This window comes from Pseudophryne corroboree, chromosome 5, assembly GCF_028390025.1.
Source record: "Pseudophryne corroboree isolate aPseCor3 chromosome 5, aPseCor3.hap2, whole genome shotgun sequence".
NCBI lineage: Eukaryota > Metazoa > Chordata > Amphibia > Anura > Myobatrachidae > Pseudophryne > Pseudophryne corroboree.
This window is the reverse complement of record NC_086448.1, coordinates 642,661,729-642,670,552: the sequence shown is the minus strand read 5'-3', so window position 1 is coordinate 642,670,552 and position 8,824 is coordinate 642,661,729. Positions and strand designations below refer to the sequence as shown.

General features: G+C 44.1%; 1 pseudogene; it reads right to left on the bottom strand.

The window, feature by feature from the left end:
- Positions 1–8,323: 8,323 nt before the first annotated feature.
- Positions 8,324–8,441, bottom strand: LOC134930569 (5S ribosomal RNA; annotated as a pseudogene).
- Between the last annotated feature and the right edge of the window lie 383 nt (positions 8,442–8,824).

Genomic DNA, 8,824 nt, shown 5'->3' with positions numbered 1-8,824 from the left:
TGACCGCCTTCCAAGTAAAAAACTTGACCTCAACCTCCTGTAAAGGCTCAAACCAATCCGATTGCAGGAACTGCAGCACCATGTTAAGATCCCAAGGTGCCGTAGGAGGCACAAAGGGAGGATGGATGTGCAGAACCCCTTTCAAGAAAGTCTGAACCTCAGAGAGGGCAGAGAATTGTTTCTGGAAGAAAATGGATAAGGCTGAAATCTGGACTTTTATGGAGACCAGGCATAGGCCCACATCCACGCCTGCTTGCAGGAAGAGGAGAAACCATCCAAGTTGAAACTCCACCATAGGAAACTTCTTGGATTCACACCAAGACACATACTTTTTCCAAATCTGATGGTAATGTTTTGACGTTACTCCTGGCCTAGCCTGTATCAGGGTAGGAATAACCTTTTTCGGAATGCCCTTCCAAGCTAATATCTGGCGTTCAACCTCCATGCCATCAAATGTAGCCATGGTAAGTCTTAATAAGTGAACGGCCCCTGTTGCAGAAGGTCCTCCCGAAATGGAAGAGGCCTTGTATCTTCCAGCAGTAGATCCAGTATATCCACGTACCAAGCCCTTCTTGGCCAGTCTGGAGCAATAAGGATTGCTTGAACTCTTGTTCTCTTTATGAGTTTTAGAATCCTTGGAATGAGGGAAAGTGGAGGAAACACGTACACTGACTGGAACACCCACGGAGTTACCAGGGCATCAACCACCACTGCTTGTGGGTCTCTCAACCTGGAACAGTACATCCGAAGCTTCTTGTTGAGACGGGAGGCCATCATATCTATTTGAGGTACACCCCAAAGACTTGTCACCTTCGTGAACATCTCCGGATGGAGGCCCCACTCTCCTGGATGGAGATCATGTCTGCTAAGGAAGTCTGCTTCCCAGTTGTCCACTCCTGGAATGAAGATTGCTGACAGCACCAACGCGTGCCTTTCTGCCCAGAGGAGGATTTTTGTCACCTGACATTACAGCTCTGCTCTTCATTCCGCCCTGTCAGTTTATGTAGGTCACCATCGTTACATTGCCTGACTGAACCTGAATGGCCCAATCTTGGAGAAGATGCGCCCTTTGTAGAAGACCGCTGTACATGACCCTTAGTTCTAGAATGTTGATTGGAAGAATGGATTCCAGACTTGACCACCTTCCTTGGAAGGTTTCCCCTTGGGTGACTACGCACCAACCGCTGAGATCTGCATCCGTAGTTAGAAGGATTCAGTTCTGAATCCCAAACCTGCAGCCCTCTAGAAGGTGAGGCAATTGTAGCCACCACAGGAGTGAAATCCTGGCTTTTGGCGACAGACATATCCTCTGGTGCATGTGCAGATGAGATCCCGACCACTTGTACAGGACATCCAGTTGGAAGGACTGTGCATGAAATCTTCTGTACTGAAGAGCCTCGTAGGAGGCAACCATCTTCCCCAGAAGGCGAATGCACTGAAGAACCGATAGGCTTCAAGACATCCCGGACCATAGTTTGGATCACCAATGCGTTCACCTCCGGTAGAAATACCCTCTGCACTTCCGTGTCAAGGATCATCCCCAAGAAAGACAATCTCCTTGTCGGCTCCAGATGTGACTTGGGAAGATTCAGGATCCATCCATGATCCCTGAGCAGTCGAGTAGTGAGAGTAATGGACTGCAACAACCTCTCCTTGGAAGATGCCTTTATCAGCAGATCATCCAGATAAGGAATTACATTCACTCCCTGACTGTGGAAGAGAATCATCATCTCTGCCATTATCTTGGTGAACACCCTCAGTGCCGTTAAGAGGCCGAACGGCAGTGCCTGGAACTGATAATGACAGTCCAACAGCGCAAACCTGAGATAAGCCTGGTGTGGTGGCCAAATTGGAATGTGGAGGTACGCATCCTTGATACCTAAGGACACCAGAAATTCCCCCTCCTCCAGACCTGAGATCACCACTCTCAGAGACTCCATTTTGAACTTGAATTCCCTCAGATTAGGGTTTAGCGACTTCAGGTTCAAAATTGGTCTGACTGAACCATCCGGTTTTGGTACCACAAATAGGTTTGAATAGTAACCCTGGTTTATCAGATGAGGTGGAACTGGAACAATTACCTGTGACCATTCCAATTTTCGAATGGCTTCCAGAAGGATAGCCCTTTCTGTCAGCAAAGCTGGCAAGCCTGATTTGAAGAACCTGTGGGGTGGGAGCTCTTGAAACTCCAGTCTCTACCCTTGGGACACAATATCCAGCACCCATAGATCCAGACTGGACGACACCCAGACATGACTGAAATGTCTGTGCCTCCCTCCCACCTGCCCGCTCTTCAGGCAGGGAGGTCCACCGTCATGCTAAAGATTTTGAGGGCACAGAGACAGGTTTGGATTTTGTTCGCCCACCTCTGAATAAAGTGGTAGGAGTCTTGGACTTTTTAGCTTTTGCAGGCCGAAAGGACTGCATAGAGGATGTAGAAAATGGTTTACTCATCGACTGAGAGGCTGAGGGAAGAAAGGTGGACTTACCAGCAGTTGCTGTGGAAATCCACGCATCCAAAGCTTCCCCAAATAGAGCCTGACCTGTGCAGTGTAGGTTCTCCACACTTCTCCTGGATTCTGCGTCTGCTGACCATTGGCATAGCCAGAGTCCCCAGCATGCTGAGACAGCCATGGACGATGTCCTTGCAGTCAGATTACCCAGGTCCTTCATGGCCTCCAACATGAACCCTGCAGAATCCTGTATGTTACGTAAAAACAATGCAATGTCACTTCTATCCATGGAATCTAATTCCTCTAGTAACGTGCCTGACCACTTTACTATGGCTTTAGAAATCCATGCACAGACAATAGTAGGCCTTAACGCCAGTCCTGAAGCAGTGTATATGGATTTTGGCGTAGTTTCAATCTTGCGGTCTGCCGGTTCTTTCAAAGCGGTAGACCCAGGGACAGGTAAAACCACCTTTTTAGACAGTCTAGATACAGAAGCGTCTACTACAGGTGGGTTTTCACACTTTTTCTTATCATCCTCAGGGAAAGGAATAGCCACCAGAACCCTCTTTGGGATCTGGAATTTTTTCTCTGGATTTTCCAAGGATTTTTCATATAATGTGTTTAAATCCTTAGACGCAGGGAAGGTCAGGGAGGCTTTCTTATTGTCTGTGCTCATTGTAAGGAGGCTTGCATTTTAAAGTGAAGCTTGGATTTTTAAGTGTATGTGAGTTGGAATCAGCAGCAGGTGAGTTAGAATACAGAAAAAGGTGAGTTTTATAATATGCAATCAGGAACACACATCTGCAATACCATTAAACTTCTGATGAGGCTGCAAGGGGCTGACCTTGTGACTGAGTGAGTGACTGAGTGAGTGAGTGAGAGGGTCTCTAACTTGGAGTAGCAGAGGGGCTGTGATTGTTGCGTGTGTGAGGGGCAGATTTTTGGAGGGCTGCCTTTGTTTCTGTCTTTGTTTTTGTTCTATTTTGTGTGTGAGCATACTAGATACTGCCCAGTGACGCTGCCGGTGGGGAAAGAGCCTACTGCTGCTAACAGCAGGTACTACCAGGGACACACAATCTGCCTGTGGGGTCTGATTCCACTGCTGAGCAGCACAAGGGGGCAAGGAAGACTGCTGCTACAGATATCAGAGGAGAGGACGGAAGGGGACGGAGACTGCTGAATACAAGCGGAGGAACCGGTGACTTTTGTATAGTAAGTATAGTATTGTATAGTAAGTGTTTTGCCTAGATTGTTTTGCTTCTCTATTTCTTCTTGGGTAACAGGGAGTTAGACCTTACAAAAATATGGGTGGGGCTGTGATTGGGGATTTCACTCAGTGCATGTCATGCAAGATGTACGTGCACCTAGAGCAACCGTCCCAGTGTGAGTACATCTGCATGAGGTGTATGTGAATGGTTGCCCTGGAAGCCCAGGTAACTCATCTAGAGCAAACCGTTATGCGACTGAGGGATATTCACAATCTCGAGTGAAGTTTAGATAGAACGGTGGAGGAGTTGAGGGAGGGGTCACTGGTAGATGAGGATGACCAGGCAGTTAGCTGGGTCACAGTTAGAAGGAAGAAAAAGAGGGGGAGGCTCGACATCTCTGAACTATCAAACCCGAATAAATTCACACGACTGGACGAGGAATGGGAGGATGATAGTGAGGAAATGACGGTGCCGGAGGAGACTGTTCCATCTACAACCAGAGGAGTGGTCCCTCTGGTGCATTTGGGATAAAAGTTAGTAAGGTACCTAGTCAGATTGTGGTGGTAGGGGATTCCATTATTAGGAAGACAGATAGGGCAATCTGCTACCGGGACCGTGATCGCCGTACGGTCTGTTGTCTCCCGGGTGCTCGGGTGTGGCACATCATGGACCGGGTAGACAGATTGTTGAGTGGGGCTGGGCATGATCCGGCGGTCTTGGTGCACGTTGGCACCAATGACAAAGTTAGTGGAAGGTGGGATGTCCTTAAGAAAAGACTATAGGGAATTAGGCAAGAAACTTAAGGCAAGGACATCTAAGGTAATATTCTCCGAATTATTACCCGTGCCACGCGCTAGTCCAGGGAGACAGAGGGAGATTAGGGAGGTAAATGTGTGGCTTAGGGATTGGTGCTGGAAAGAAGGGTTTGTGTTCCTAGAACACTGGGCGGACTTCTCAGTCAGGCACAATCGTTTTTGTCATGATGGATTGCACCTGAATGAGGAGGGGGCAGCAGTGCTGGGGGGAAGGATGGTTAGAAGGTTGGAGGAGATTTTAAACTAGGTACCTGGGGGGAGGGTTTAGCAAGAAATTACGGGTAAATTAGTAAGAATAGCAGGGGTGGTGTTAGTGAACAAAACGGGGGAGGAGTAGGGGGGAGGAATAGAGCAGACAGCAAGGGTAGTAATATGGGAACTAAAAAGGGTTTTAGAATAACAGTATCCAACGACGATAACGGGTCATCTTTACTGCATAAGAATTACGATGTCCTTACCATAAGGGGAAATACATATCTCAATTGTATGCAGAGCCGGCCCTAGGCATAGGCAATCTAGGCAATTGCCTAGGGCATCTGGTATGCCTAGGGGCATAAGCAGCTCCTGCTGATTAAAATTATATGTGGCATGCCTATATTCTGTGTGTAGCATTGCGTATGCAGATACAGCCACAGTCACACACAGTATATAGGCATGCCGAATATCATTTTAATCAGGAGAAGCTGTTTGTGCATCCTAACCACATAGCAATGCAAATAAGATGCATTTTCATCAAAAATAGGCACTCAACGTTATCAGAGCTACCAGTTGGCTCGCACCAGGCATCTCCTGCTGCATGGTGTATAGAGGCAAGATTTATGAGGACACATCTGTATCCAAGCAGAGGCAAAGGTCACAGTGTTAGCGGTCGTGTGAGTGCTGTGTGTGTGGGTTGGTTGTGCAATAGTGTTCAGCATATGTGTAAGGGTCATTATGCGTTTCATGTGTATAAATGCATTAATAATGTGCAGCAAATGTGTAAAGGGCACTATGTGTGTCATTATGTGTATAAGGGCATTAATAATGTGTGACATATGTGTAAGGGGCACTGTGTGTGTCATTATGTGTATATGGGCACGAATAATGTGCAGCATATGTGTAAGGGACATTATGTGTGTCATTATCTGTATAAGGGGATTAATAAAGTGCGGCATATGTGTAAGGCGCATTATGTTTATAAGGACATTAATAAGGTGTCTCATATGTGTAAGGGGCATTACTGTGTGGTATTATGTATAAATGCATTACCAATGTGTGGCATTATGTGTATAAGATGCTCTACTGTGTGGTGTAACGTATAGATTGGGCACTACTGTGTGGTCTAATGTGAATAAAGAGCAATATGGTGTGGCATAATGTGAATAAGGAGCAATATGGCGTGGTGTAATGAGAATAAAGAGCAATATGGTGTGGTGTAATGTGACTAAGGAGCAATTCAGTATGATGTTATGTGAATGAGGGTCATTGCCGAGAGGAGTAACGTATATAAGGTAAAGTGGTACTACTGTGTGATGTAATGTGAATAAGGGACACTATCGCATGATAAATTGCGAACAAAGTTGCAGTACTGTGTGGCATAATTTGAATTGGGGGTACTATTGTGTGGCCATGCCTCTTCCCAGCAAGAACACATACCTTTTTGGGCTGTGCATCGAATGTGCACACTGTTCTTATTTAAATTATAGGGGGTAGGAATACCAAAATTAGTACTGCTATGGGTGAGGGGTGATGGTGCTGGGAAAGGGGTGCAGGGTCAGAGGCGGGACTAGCGTTGGTGCTAGGGGGCACCAGCCAAAATCTTGCCTAGGGCATCATATTGGGTAGGGCCGGCTCTGATTGTATGTATGTAAATGCTAGAAGCCTTACAGGTAAAAAGGGGGAACTAGAAATCCTCGCAACAAGCAGGGAATATGATATTATAGGCATTACTGAAACGGAGGGTTACACGCTGTAGAGGAGAGACAGACTAAATAAACGGGGTGGAGGGGTATGTCTTTACGTAAAGCCATTTCTAAAACCTGTTATACGGGAAGATATTCAAGAAGGGACTGTAAATACTATTGAGACATTATGGGTAGAAATTGCATGCGGGGGTAAAGGAATAAAGAAGTTATTATTGGGGTTATGCTACAGGCCACCTGGTTTTAATGTGTCTGATGAGAAATTGTTACTGAACCAAATTGAAAGAGCAGCAGGAGTAGGAGACACAGTAGTGATGGGAGACTTTAACTATCCCTAGATAAACTGGAAAATCAATTCATATGATACTGCTAGAGGCAATATGTTTTTAAACATGCTAAATGATAATTACTAGTTCAATTAATCGAGGAACCAACTAGGTACAATGCAATCTTAGACCTGGTATTAACTAACAATGGGGAATTGGTATCAAATATTGAAGTAGGAGAGCCCATAGGTAACAGTGACCACAATATGGTCACATTAAATGTCAGTTTTCATAAGCAGTCCTATACTGGCTCAACTAGGACTCTAAACTTTAGCAAAGCCAGCTTTGACATGAAGAAGGAAGCATTAAGGGACATTGAATGGGAAATTCTGTTTCAAGGAAAAAATACTACAGAAAAATGGGATGTATTAAAATCCCTGCTAATTAATAATACTCTTAAATTTATTCCCACTAGCAGCAAAAATGGAATAAAAACCTCAAACCAATGTGATTTAACAAAAATGTAAAGGAATTAATGGAAACAAAAAGACGAGCATTTAAAAAATACAAATCTGAAGGGGATGCGGAGTCATTTCAACACTATAAGGACTGTAACAAAATATGCAAAAAAGGAATAAGAGCGGCTAAAGTAGAAACTGAAAGACTAGTAGCAGAGGAAAGCAAAGCGAATCCCCAAATTTTTTTTAAGTACATCAACAGTAAGAGACTAAAAAAGGAGAGTATAGGCCCTTTAAGGGACTAGAGAGGGAGTCTTAATCAAAAATGATAATGACATAGCAAACAAACTAAACAAATTATTTTGAACGGTATTTACCAGAAAGGGGCCAAATGCTGGGTCTGACACAAAATTTCAACAAAGATAATGTCCCACTGCTAAATGCGTATTTGTGTGAGGAGGTAGTCTGTGACCGATTAAAAAAGTTAAAGAATAATAAGTCTTAAAAGAAACAAAGGATGACTCCGCACCAGTAGATTTAGGATACAAGTGATAAAGTAAAACCAGCATTCACAATTTATATGCCTGATTGCTGATAAATACACGTTGCTGGTGGTGCACCAAAAGTCAGTAATAGCTTAAGGACAAAAAGCAAAGAAAAGAAAGAAGACTCTTTATTTGTGCACTCTTAAGAAATAGACATATGTCAATGTATGTATATGAATAAATTAAAATATAATTTTTATTAATAAATTTAGAATATGGTCCCTCACAAGAAACAACGAAAGCTAAATAAGCTATTAAATTACTTTACTGATGAATATCAGTCTAAGCAGGCGGCAGCAGCGACGGAGATAATTTCCACAAATAAATCCCTGTGTTTGGGATGCTATGCGCAACCAGTAATTCCAATATGCTGGTTATGGACGTGAATCGGGTATCATACCTATCTAACCATTGGCAATTGATTAGGAGTTTTCCTATAAATCACCAAAGTAATTAAGAGGAGGAGATATATTATCAAAAAGGAATATTCTGCACTGCCAATATTCACACATCAACACAGGTGTATTGTCTGTAAAATTGAGCAAGGTAACATCCTAACTCTTCAACATAATATGGTGTGAGAGATGAATATAGACAGCCAAGGTATTACTGAGAAAAAAGTATAGTAATAGATTGAATCTGCTGTCAATGTTAGACCAGAGTGTCCCTATATCTCCATCCTACTAAACCGAGTATTCTCAGGTGGTCTCCCACCTGATACTGACACGGCCCTATACTGTATAGCTTCCAAGATCGGATGAGGTTGGGCACATGCAGTATGGTATGATAGTAGGTTAGTGAGATCGTAAAAGTTTCTTCTCCAGAATCATTGATGAGAGTTCTTGAAAAGAGGAAGAGGATAAAGATAGGGGCAGGATCTGCTGTTGGCGTTAGGCAGTGTATTAGCCTACCAGTTGGAGAACTGCCGTAGGTACCACAGGATCGCCAATTAGAGTCCCTGAAAAAGAAAGGAAGAACATGTGTATGGGTAACCTTGCTGGTAAGAGGAGAAAACCACACATGTAGAGACTCCTGATCTGGCTGATACGGATTTCTTAGCCACACAAATATCCCTGTGAGTGGTAAGCTTGTGGGTTGGCAGATAGTATTCTGTTTTCAATCTGCCAAATAGGTAATGGGAGCAAACAATAAGTGTATCGTCATGGAGTCATGAAGTC